Below are 13,478 nucleotides of genomic sequence, written 5' to 3'. Positions count from 1 at the left end.
GATCAATAGATTTATAGATATTAAAGATATAAAGGGGTATGTTGACAGTGCTGGAAAATAGCAATGTGTAGAAGATCAGCCATGATCTAGTTGAATAGCAGAGCAGGCTCGAGGGGCTGAATGGCCTACTCCTGCTCCTATTTCCTATGTTGTTTTCCCTGGAACAGAGGAGGCTGAGGGGTGACTTAATTGAGGTGTATAAAACTGAGGGGCCTCGATAGAGTAAGGATGACTTATTTATTTTAGTGTGGGAGGGTGGGTCAAAAACCAGGGGGCATAGATTTAAAGTAATTGGTAGAAGGATTAGAGGGTGGTAGAGACCTGGAACTCACTGCCTGAAAGGATGGTAGAGGCAGAAACTCTCACCACATTTAAAAAGTACTTGGATGGTCTACTTGAACAACTGTGACCTGCTGGACTACAGACCTAGTGCAGGAAGGTGGGATTAGGCTGGATAGCTCTTTGTCGACTGGCATGGACATGATGGGCTGAATGGCCTCCTTCTGTGTTGTAAATGTTGTATCATTTCTATGATTAAAGTGATTGTTAACTGGTTACAATACATTTGTTCCCAATCCTGGCCAATATTGCTCCAACACCACCTAAAGCTGATGATCTAGCCATTCAACTCATTGCTGTTCATGGGATCTTGCTGTGTTCAAATTAATTCTTCTATTTCCCTGCACTTCAAAATTATTACATTGGTTCTTTTGGGTGTCATGAGGTGAAAGACTTCAGAGTTCCTTTCTTAATAGCCCACATCCAGTCATTTGTTGAGCCAGTTTTTTTTAAATTACTGCAGTTTTTTTTGGTTCACCAGTGCTTCTGGTAATCAGTCAATTTCTCTGTCACCATCTGACTGCAAACTTAACGATTCATTTTAAGACTCGACAAAATCGTTCCTGCCAAAGCATGAAAGATAATTTAACTCCAGCTCGTTCATTTGTTTCAGATTCACTGAGGTCATTGCATCATCAAACAAGAAGTGGCAGAAGTGAGTATTTCTCACACCATTTATAACTTACCAGTTTGTTCGCCACAGTTTCACTCTCAGCTTGTTCCATTCTTTGCGCTGGCGCACCCCATGGTGAGACTTTAATGAATCATTTTGTTAGCCAGCCCGTGCTGTGAGTGCGCACTTGCTGCATGACACCTCTATCTTCTTTTCATTCATTCAATATCTTTCTAACCTCCCGGGCCAGGAAGAAAAGCTCCTCTCGGGTTTTTAAAAATGTTCTTCTTTGAGCTTTCACTTAATGAAATAGTTTATTCATTCACGGGGTGTGGACATCGCTGGCTCGGCCAGTATTTATTGCCCATCCCTAATTGCCCTTGAGAAGGTGATGGTGAGCTGCATTCTTGAAATGTGATTGAAGAAACTCTCTGTCACAGACACAATGGGCTGAATGGCCTCCTTTCGTGCTATATGATTCCTACAGATGCTGCAAAGACACAGAAGGTGTTACACTGGCCGGAAATTCCTAGGTTCCATCCTTGTGTGTGTGGAAATCAGTCTCATCACAGTTTAGCTCAGTAGCCAGGGCGAGGGGCGGCAATGAGACAACAGTCAGCTTCTCCTGCTGCTGATTTCTGACTAGGGAGCCCTGTCGACAGCTGTGCTTGCACGTCACATGAGAACTGAGCTGTGATGCCCTCCTTTCATTAAATAGTGCAAGCGGCCGAGGGAGCGACAGCGCTTGATGTTATTGTGCACATGAGCTCATGACCAATGCAGACAAACTCCAGCTGCAGTGAAGATCGACTGGAAATACTAACTCTGATTCTCTCTCTGCAGGTGCTGCCTGACCTGCTGACTGTTTCCAGTGATTTCTGTTTTCTTTTTGAGGTATTGGATTGTATTACTAGAACCATTCAGCATAAATCAAAGGGCACCATTTTGACACTGTAGAGGTCACTGCAGCTAATGGCCAGGAAAATAGGACCAAGGGATCTTTCACGGCCACCTCAGAGGATGGATGAGGCCTCGGTTTAACATCTCATGCAAAAGAGAGCACCTCCAACATTGCAGCATTCCCTCCGTCCTGCAACTGCCGTGCCAGCCTGGATTCCTGTGCTCAAGTCTCTGGAGTGGGACTTGAACCCACAACTTTCTAACTCAAGAGTGCTGCTCACCAAGCTACGCTGACACACATAGACTGGATTTTGGGCAGTTAATATTCCTAGAGAGTACCCAGCCTTTGGAATGCATTGCTGACTGGTTGTGTGGGCGCCGACTCTCTGCTTTGAAGAGAGAGCCGGACCAGTTCCTCACCGGGGCCAAGATGGCTTTATATTGAATCCAAAGTGTCTTGAGAGATAACATGTGGTCGGAGTGCTCTCCCGGACTGGTTTCAGTGCCCCTGAGGGGATTTTCCAAATTATTTTTTCCCTTATTGGTTCTTGGTTTTTTTCTCTGGTTTTTTGCCTCTGTCACATTACACGGCTGGGGAAGTGTGGGTGAGGGAGGGACTGTGTGGGGGGTGGGTGGTGGTTAGCAGGGAGATGTGTGGGGAGACTGCCAAGTGAAAAGAAGCAACCACTCTGCAGGCTTGTGGGGCAGGGGCCCTCCTCTGTAGGCAATCTGTGACCCACAGAGGCCTGCTGGCAAACAACCCACCTCCCTGAACCCCTCTCCCCTTGCTCTCAACACCAACTCTCATCCCCAAAGCCAGGGCCTGCTGGTCTGGCCCTGGCGATCCTGCATCATGTCTTCAGTGCTGGGCCTGGGTCCAAGGCCTCTTGTAGTACTAGCAGTGCTGCTGCCGGGTGTCTCCAAATGACCGAGGTGGGATTCTCACCGCCCTTTCAGCTTGGCACCGGGAGCACCGCCAGCGCGACTAGCTTCAGTCCACGATACGCAGCAGGCTTGATGAACCCGCTGGCCTCTTTCTGCACATCACTTTCATCCGTTTGTACGATTGAATACGATTGTAGGTTGGAACCAGGAGAGAAATGCTCATAAAAAGCTGTCAAGTTGCTGTCAAAACCCAACTGGTTCACTCATGTCCTACAGGGACGTGAGCCTGACTCCCCGTACCAGTTATGAGTCTACACGTGACTCCAGTCCCGCATGATATTAATCCTCTCTGAAGTAGCCTGGCAAGCTACTGAGATGTACACAGAACTGGCCAGGGCAATTAGAGATGGGCCACTGAAGGGGCTGAATATCCTGAGAATCAATAAATAACGGGTCTGGACCGATTCATATTGTTTTGGCCACATGGGTAGGGTTCAGGTTGGCAACCTTGGAAGCACAGGGAGTCATTACTTTCAGGGAGAAGAGTAGGGAGAGGGGGTGGTAGGTAGCAGGAAGAACCAGAGAGAAAAGAAATAATTAAGAAAAAGGATGTTCACAACCTCAGAATCTCCCAAAGCGTTTTACAGCCAATGAAGTACTTTGCAATGCAGGAAAGGTGACAGCCAATTTGCACAGAGCAAGTTCCCACAAACAGCGCCGTGGTAATGACCAGATCATCTTATGTTAAGCATCTTGACACCCACGTATATCTCTCCTCTCTGTGACCTTTTCCAGCCCTGTGCACATCCCCTGGTCCACTGATGCTTCCTTGCTGCACAGGTGTTCCATCAGAATTCTTACCAGCACCTTCCGGATTTCCTGCCCTCAGCATCTCCTCCGATCCCTAACCCTGGCTTCAAAATCTCTTTAAGGCCCTCCTCTTTGACCGTACTTTAACCATCAACCCCTCTTCCCTCGGCCCACTCGCCATTAAGTTTTGCTGCATACCTCAATGCACTTCCAGTTTACTAAATGATACAAGTGTCTATAAATAACACATAGAGGAATGACGTATGAGTGCACCAAAAGATCAAACCTGAACGTCACCAATTGGAAATATACTTCAAAACTGTGTTGCAAGTCAGTCTAGTGCCCCGGACTTGAGCCCTTCTCCCTCCTCTTCCATTTTCTTTGCTTTGGGCTTTCAACTCCTCACATCATTGAATCATAGAATAGTTACAGCACGGAAGCAGGCCATTCGGCCCATCGGGTCTGTGCCAGCTCTCTGCAAGGGAACTCACCTTGTCCCACTCCCCCGCCTTGCCCCTGTAGCCCTGCTAAGTTTTTTTCTCTTCAGATAATTGTCCAATTCCCTTTTGCAAGCCCTGATTGAATCTGCCTCCAGCACACTCTCAGACAGTGCATTTCAGATCCTAACCACTCGCTGCGTGAAAAAGTTTTCCTCATGTCGCCTCTGGCTCGATTGCATTCCCCTTCAATTAGTGACCTCTGGTTTGTGAATCTTTCGCCAATGGCAACAGTTTCTCCCTCTCCACTCTGTCCAGATCTATCATTATTTTGAACACCTCAATCAAATGCCCTCTCAACCTTATATTCTCTAAGGAGAACTTCCCCAGCTTCTCCAATCTATCCATATAACTGACATCCCTCATCCCTGGAACCATTCTTGTAAATCTTTTCTGCACCCTCTGTAAGGCCCTCACATCCTTCCTCAAGTGCAGTTCCCAGAATTGGGCACAGTACTCCAGTTGACGTCAAACCAGTGTTTTCACCATTACTTCCTTCTTTTTGTACTCTATGCCTCTATTTATAAATCACATTTGCCTTATTAACCACTTTTTCAACCTGCCCTGCCACTTTCAATGATTTGTGCACAAATACCCCCAGGTCCCTCTGCTGCTGCACCCCCTTGAGAATTCTATCCTTTATTTTATATTGCCTTCCTTCCCACGGAGGTAATTTTTTGTTGAATTTACATTTCAATCCATAAATAGTTATACTGTAGGTCAGCTTGTTCTTTGATGACTTGGCTCAGTGTCTCTGTGCTGAGTTTTCACCCAGCTCCCCCAGGCTGAATCATTAATCCAGATTCTGCTGACCGGGCAGATTTCTCTTCACATTACACAACATTTATAGCACTCTACGTGATCCTAATTCCTTCAAACACAAACGATTTCAAACCACAATCCATGTAGCGTGGCACATGTCTTACACTGACCAAATGACTCTCAGATTGACCCATTGTCCCAGTAACTGACCCATTAGCCCTTGTAACTGACCCATTGATCCAATAACTGACCCAATGATCCAATAACTTACCCAATGATCCAATAACTGACCCATGAGCCCTTGTAACTGACTCATTGATCCAATAACTGACCCATTGATCCAATAACAGATCCATTAGCCCTTGTAACTGACTCATTGATCCAGTAACTGAGCCACTGATCCAGTAACTGAGCCACTGATCCAATAACTAACCGATTGATCCAGTAACTGACCCATTGATCCAATAACTGACCCACTGATCCAGTAACTGACCAATTAATCCAATAACTTTCTCAAGGGCAATTAGAGATGGGCAATAAATACTGGTCTAGCCAGCGACGTTCACATTCCACAAATGAATAAAAAAAAAGCCTATTGTCAGAGACCAAATGGAATTTTCCAGTCGGCCTGCAGACACCCCGAGGTGTGGGGACTAGGCCAGCTGCCTGGAGGAGGCCTCCTGGTGGCAGACTGGGAGACAGCTCTTAGGCAGGCTTTGAGACCCTTCCTGTCTGCCTAGTTTCAGCTGCATCCGCAGGCCACCCTATGGAGAGGTTCCCCCTCCACAATGGTGGGGCAGCTGCTGAGGGCATTTTTAAATTCACAAGTTTAGAAAGTTGGAGAGAAGGCACCTCAAAATGGGGGTGCTCTCCCCTCTCTCTCTTAGCTGAACTGCAAGCTGCTGCTCATTTTGAGCTGAAGGGCCTCAAATTGGCCCTCCAGCTTCAAAACCCCACTCGCCATTCTTAATTGGATGCTTAGCCCATTATTCTGCCACTGATTGGCCAGTTCAGGGAAAATCACTGCCGGTGACTATTCCCCACACAGTGCAGGGTTGTGACCCCCATTTGACCCTAACATCGGAGTCCCGACCCAAAGTGCAAGATCCTGCCCATTGACCCTGTAGCTGACTCCACTGATCCAATAATTGACTCCACTGATCCAATAACTGACCCATTGCTCCTGTAACTGACACATTGATCCAATAACTGACCCATTGGTCCAATAACTGACTCATTGATCCAACAACTGACCCATTGGTCCAATAACTGACCCATTGGTCCAATAACTGACCCATTGATCCTGTAACTAACTGTTTGATCCAATAACTGACACATTGATCCAATAACTGACTCATTGATCCAACAACTGACCCACTGATCCTTGAACTGACCCATTGACCCAATTACTGACACATTAATCCTGTAACTGACCCATTGACCCAATAACTGACTCATTGATCCAATAACTGACCCATCGATCCTGTAACTGATTCATTGATCCAATAACTGACCCATTGATCCTGTAACTGACCCATTGATCCAATAACTGACCCATCGATCCTGTAACTGACTCATTGATCCAATAACTGACCCATTGAACCAGTAGCTGATCCATTGATTCTGTAACTGACACATTGATCCAATAACTGACCCATTGATCCTGTAACTGACCTATTGATCCTGTATCTGACCCATTGATCTTGGACATGACTCATTGATCCAATAACTGATCCACTGATATCGTAACTGATCATTTTTAGTTTTGGCTTGCTATTCTTTGGAGGGCATTGTTTTAAACCACGCAAAAGGTATGGGTTCGATGGGAAGTTAAACGGTTAAAATTTGGAAATCTGACCCCTATGTACCTCCAACCTGCCCATTTCTTGTTTGAACAGAGGCGGGGCAAACGGGTGGACAACGAACCCACTCCGAGGAGGTGGATTGGCAATTTAAATCTTTTAATGAGGCCGTAAACCTGATATTGATCCACAATTTTAAATTTGGCTCTAGCCAACCAGGTTTCTCGATCCTCGATAACCCCGTCAGCTAAAGAAAGTGAGTTCTGCTGGTTCCAGGGATAAGTGCCTTTACACTTACCTGCTGGATCTAATGTACTAGCCTTGCAATCGAACATCCCCTGACCCTTCTAATGTCCCCCCAACCTCTCCCACGAGGCCTCTGATCTCACCTCCAAGATTTTTGACCCCTACCACCCCACCTCCGCCTCTGAACCCCCCACCTTCCATAGCCTCCAAACTCCTCCCCCAAGTTCCACTCCAACAGAGATTCAAGAGCCCCCTTCAGCCTCTGACCTCTCTCCTGAGCTTTCCAGCACACTCCCCCAGGCCTCTATCATCCCCTCCATCTTGGCCTCCAACCCCCCCACCCAGGGTCTGCCCCCATATCCCCCACCTAGCCCTCTAACAACATTCCCTCTTCCGGTCTCTGTGCCCCTGACCACCACCACTCCCAGGCCTCCAAGAGAGAAAGACAAGTAAACAACAATCAGAGAAGATAGTGAGAAATTGAGACATATCAAACAAAAAATTGAAATAAGGAGCGATCTTCTCCCCAACACATCACTTTAAAACACTCCTCCCATTTAAGGATCTGACTATGTCTTAAATGATTCTGAACTCTTTGTCTCCCCTTCTCAATCTGGGTGTTTGTTCCATTTCTCAAACCTTCTCTGTGAAGAAGAAATTCCTGATATCTGATCACATTTGCACCACAGTGACAGTGTGTGCTATTCTTCGGATGCACTGCAGCGACTTGCCAAGGTTTCCTTTGACAGCACCTTCCAAACCCGCGACCTCCACCAGCTAGAAGGTCAAGGGCAGCAGATGCATGGGAACACCACCACCTGCAAGTTCTCCTCCAAGCCACACACCATCCGGACTTGGAACTATATCACCGTTCCTTCAAAGTCACTGAGTCAAAATCCTCAAACTCCCTCCATGACATCACTGTGGGAGCACCTTCACCCCATGGAAGGCCCACCATCATCACATTCCCAAGGGTAAATATGGAATCCTTTGTAAAGTATTTCTATGCTTGCTGACTTATGTTGTTCTGCTCCTCCAATTCTGGCCTCTTTCAGATCCCCAATTTACATCACTCCACCAATGGCGGCTGTGCCTTCAGCTGCCGAGACCCTAATCTTTGAAATTCCCTCCCTAAACCTCTTCCCCCCCACTTTTCCTCTTTTAAGATACTCCTTAACACCTACCTCTCACCTGTCCTAATATTCCCTTATGTGGCTCAGTGTCAAATCATGTTTGCTAATACTCCTTTGAAGCGTCATGGGACGTTTTACTGTTAAATGCAAACTGTTGTAAAGCCAGTAAGCAGGCAGTGTCAGGTTAATGCAATTTAAGAAGCATCAAAAGCCAGTATGGAGACAATGTGGATTGTACCAGCTTAGCGGAATCTTGTATAATGGGTGGCATCCAATTCTCTGCCCCTTACACAGCCCTCCCTTTACTCACTTCCATTGCCTGGAATAGAACCTTAGGATCATTAGCATCCTCCAGAAAAGCAGACAGGACCTTGGTACAACGTACAAGTGCCTGCACTCTCTATTAATCTTTTATGTGTCTGTGACAGTTGACCACACCATCCTCCTCCAATGTCTCTCCACCATCGTCCAGCACTCGCCTAGTTCCATTTTTATCTATCGAATCGTAGCCAGAGTGTGGCTTCTCTTCCTGCTCCTGCACCGTTACCCCTGGTGTTCCCTCAAGGATCTATCCTTGGCTCCCTCTAACTTCTCATCAACATGCTGCCCCTCGGCAACATCATCTGAAAGTACAGCGTCAGTTTCCACATGTAATATCTCCTTATGTGGCTCGGTATCAAATTTTGCTTTATAACGCTCCAGGGAAAAATAAAACCTTTCAGGGATTCCTGTACCATGATGAGTAGCAGTGAGCCCTGCTGGATGAGCGAGTGGTTAAGGACAATCATGTTCTCCCCCCATGGTCAAATAGCTTGCTGACCGTTTATAAATCTGGGTTCCCATATAAATCATAGCCACCTGGGGAGTTAAAGCTTGGATGGAAGATTGTGTGGAGGGTCGTCCCAATAACTGATCAGCGCCTCTACTGAAATACTGCAAAATAAAGCAAATTCATAAAGTCTAGCTTGGATAAATTTGTTTATAGTGTATAAAAAAAAAAATTTTCCACGGTGGGGTGGAGTGGAAGATTTATCACCTCTGTAGAATTGGTCATTTGTGGAACAGGCTCGGTGGGCTGAATGGCCTACTCCTGTTCCTATGCTCCTACACATTCTCCTAATTGAATGCACTGTAACCACCAGAACACAACTCCATTCCAAAGACATCAATCAAACTGCCCTGTAAAACCACATTTTTTTACACACGTTCAGATCTCATTTTTGTTTCCTGTGGGACTTCCGCCTAAAATGTGCTAAAACTTCAGTTTTCCCTTCTTGGTGGACTTTCCCAGTGAGCGTGACTGATATATTACAGGCAGAAAATAGTAAATCGCGTTACTCAATCTTCTTTTACCTACAGTAACTTTCAGCTGACGTTCCTGGCTTATGCAGTGATGTTGCAGCTTTTAAATGTCCCAGTGATCTGTGAAATGGTTATTAATGTGGCAGCATCCCTCACTCTCTATCTGACACTGATTCTATTAGGCTTCAGGTAAATGTCACTGCTGCCAGTACCCAGCACTGAAACTAGCAGCACTATCACCTCGCTAAAGTGAGTGAACAAACAGCTTCGCTTTAGGGTGGCACAGTGGTGTAGTGGTTAGCACTGCAGTCTCACAGCTCCAGCAAGCTGGGTTTGATTCTGGGTACTGCCTGTGCAGAGTTTGCAAGCTCTCCCTGTGAATGCGTGGGTTTCCGCTGGGTGCTCTGGTTTCTTTCCCACAGCCAAAGACCTGCAGGTTGATAGGTAAATTGGCCATTGCAAATTGCCCCTAGTGTAGGTAGGTGGTGGGATTGTGGTAGGTAATATGGGATTAATGTAGTATTAGTAAAAGTGCGAAGAGAAATGCAGACTGGTTTCAATCTCATAATGAAGAGCTGGAACCTGTCATAGCCGCTAAGCGCATTGCACTTTTGAACTACAAGAAAGCCCCCAGCGATTTAACATCCGCAGCACTTAAAGCAGCCAGAAGTACTGCACAAAGAACAGCTAGGCGTTGCGCAAACGACTACTGGCAACACCTATGCAGTCATATTCAGCTGGCCTCAGACACCGGAAACATCAGAGGAATGTATGATGGCATGAAGAGAGCTCTTGGGCCAACCATCAAGAAGATCACCCCCCTCAAATCTAAATCGGGGGACATAATCACTGACCAACGCAAACAAATGGACCGCTGGGTTGAGCACTACCTAGAACTGTACTCCAGGGAGAATGCTGTCACTGAGACTGCCCTCAATGCAGCCCAGCCTCTACCAGTCATGGATGAGCTGGACATACAGCCAACCAAATCGGAACTCAGTGATGCCATTGATTCCCTAGCCAGCGGAAAAGCCCCTGGGAAGGACAGCATTACCCCTGAAATAATCAAGAGTGCCAAGCCTGCTATACTCTCAGCACTACATGAACTGCTATGCCTGTGCTGGGACGAGGGAGCAGTACCCCAGGACATGCGCGATGCCAACATCATCACCCTCTATAAAAACAAAGGTGACCGCGGTGACTGCAACAACTACCGTGGAATCTCCCTGCTCAGCATAGTGGGGAAAGTCTTTGCTCGAGTCGCTCTGAACAGGCTCCAGAAGCTGGCCGAGCGCGTCTACCCTGAGGCACAGTGTGGCTTTCGTGCAGAGAGATCGACTATTGACATGCTGTTCTCCCTTCGTCAGATACAGGAGAAATGCCGTGAACAACAGATGCCCCTCTACATTGCTTTCATTGATCTCACCAAAGCCTTTGACCTCGTCAGCAGACGTGGTCTCTTCAGACTACTAGAAAAGATCGGATGTCCACCAAAGCTACTAAGTATCATCACCTCATTCCATGACAATATGAAAGGCACAATTCAACATGGTGGCTCCTCATCAGAGCCCTTTCCTATCCTGAGTGGTGTGAAACAGGGCTGTGTTCTCGCACCCACACTTTTTGGGATTTTCTTCTCCCTGCTGCTTTCACATGCGTTCAAATCCTCTGAAGAAGGAATTTTCCTCCACACAAGATCAGGGGGCAGGTTGTTCAACCTTGCCCGTCTAAGAGCGAAGTCCAAAATACGGAAAGTCCTCATCAGAGAACTCCTCTTTGCTGACGATGCTGCTTTAACATCTCACACTGAAGAATGCCTGCAGAGTCTCATCGACAGGTTTGCGTCTGCCTGCAATGAATTTGGCCTAACCATCAGCCTCAAGAAAACGAACATCATGGGGCAGGATGTCAGAAATGCTCCATCCATCAATATTGGCGACCACGCTCTGGAAGTGGTTCAAGAGTTCACCTACCTAGGCTCAACTATCACCAGTAACCTGTCTCTAGATGCAGAAATCAACAAGCGCATGGGTAAGGCTTCCACTGCTATGTCCAGACTGGCCAAGAGAGTGTGGGAAAATGGCGCACTGACACGGAACACAAAAGTCCGAGTGTATCAGGCCTGTGTCCTCAGTACCTTGCTCTACGGCAGCGAGGCCTGGACAACGTATGCCAGCCAAGAGCGACGTCTCAATTCATTCCATCTTCGCTGCCTTCGGAGAATACTTGGCATCAGGTGGCAGGACTATATCTCCAACACAGAAGTCCTTGAAGCGGCCAACACCCCCAGCTTATACACACTACTGAGTCAGCGGCGCTTGAGATGGCTTGGCCATGTGAGCCGCATGGAAGATGGCAGGATCCCCAAAGACACATTGTACAGCGAGCTCGCCACTGGTATCAGACCCACCGGCCGTCCATGTCTCCGTTATAAAGACGTCTGCAAACGCGACATGAAATCGTGTGACATTGATCACAAGTCGTGGGAGTCAGTTGCCAGCATTCGCCAGAGCTGGCGGGCAGCCATAAAGACAGGGCTAAATTGTGGCGAGTCGAAGAAACTTAGTAGTTGGCAGGAAAAAAGACAGAGGCGCAAGGGGAGAGCCAACTGTGCAACAGCCCCAACAAACAAATTTCTCTGCAGCACCTGTGGAAGAGCCTGTCACTCCAGAATTGGCCTTTATAGCCACTCCAGGCGCTGCTTCACAAACCACTGACCACCTCCAGGCGCGTATCCATTGTCTCTCGAGATAAGGAGGCCCAAAAGAAAGAAAAAAAGAAAGTATAAATGGGTGGTTGTTGGTTGGCACAGACTCAGTGGGCTGAAGGGTCTGTTTCAGTGTTGTATCTCTCTAAATTTCCTTTAAGTAGTCTACTTTTCTTCTGTGCAAATCCCGCCATGACATCACCATCCCAACCCACCCCCAGCTATCTTTATAGTCTCCTCCAGCCCCACAAACCTCCGAGATCTCTGCGCTCCTCCAATTCCAGCCTCTTGAGCATCCCCAAATTTAATTGCTCCACCATTGGTGGCCATGCCTTCAGCTGCCTGGGCCCGACGCTCTGGAATTCCCTCCTCTCTCCCTCCTTTAAGATGCTCCTTAAAACCGACCTCTCCAACCAAGCTTTTGGTCGCCGGTCCTAATATCTCCTTATGTAGCTTAGTGTCAAATTTTGTTTAATAATCACTCCAGCAAGGCATGTTGGGATGTTTTACTACATTAAAGGCTATATAAATGCAAGCGATTATTGTTAAAAGTAAGTTCATCTGATGCTTCAGCGAGTTTCCCCTGTGACTCGCTCAGCCACACAGACCAGGAAGGTGCATTTATAAAATTGAAAATAATCCAAAGCTCTTTACAGTGTAGGGAGAGGAGTGGGCACTGAGCCTTTGGTGACTGAAAACTTGGTTGAAGAGGAGGGAGGAAGAGAGGCAAATGGAGTTTTTTTATTTGTTTCATGGGATGTGAGCGTCGCTGGGTCTTGGGACTAGCCAAATCTACCAAAGAGTTGGGCAAATAGCCTTCTTCTGTGTGTATGATCCTGGGCTCCTTATTGGCTGTGTTATTAGTCCATTGAAAATTCTTGACAATAAAATCATCACTGTCACATTTTTGTTTATCCATTCATGGAATATTGGCGACACTGACAAGGCCAGCATTTGTTGTCCATCCCTAAATGCCCTAGAGACACCATCCAAGACAAACCAGCCTGCTTGATTGGCAACCCATCCACCACCTTCAACATTCACTCCCTCCAACACCGACGCACAGTGGCAGCAGTGTGTACCATCTACAAGATGCACCACAGAAACTCGCCAAGGCCCCTTCGACAACACCTTCCAAACCTGTGACCTCCACCACCTAGGACAAGGGCAGCAGATGCATGGGAACACCACCACCTGCAAGTCCCTTCCAAGCCGCACACCATCCTGACTTGGAACTATATCGCTGTTCCTCCACTGTCGCTGGGTCAAAATCCTGGAACTCCCTTCCAAACAGCACTGTGGGTGGGCCTACACCCCAAGGACTGCAGTGGTCCAAAAAGGCAGCTCACCACCACCTTCTCAAGGGCAATTAGGGATAGGCAATAAATGGTGGCCTAGCCAGCGATGCCCACATCCCATGAACGAATAGATTTTAAAAAATCTATCCTACTAGTTACACCCTCAAAAAACGCTAATAAATTT

This window comes from Heterodontus francisci, chromosome 40, assembly GCF_036365525.1.
Source record: "Heterodontus francisci isolate sHetFra1 chromosome 40, sHetFra1.hap1, whole genome shotgun sequence".
Lineage (NCBI taxonomy): Eukaryota > Metazoa > Chordata > Chondrichthyes > Heterodontiformes > Heterodontidae > Heterodontus > Heterodontus francisci.
Note: the sequence above shows the minus strand (reverse complement) of the source record.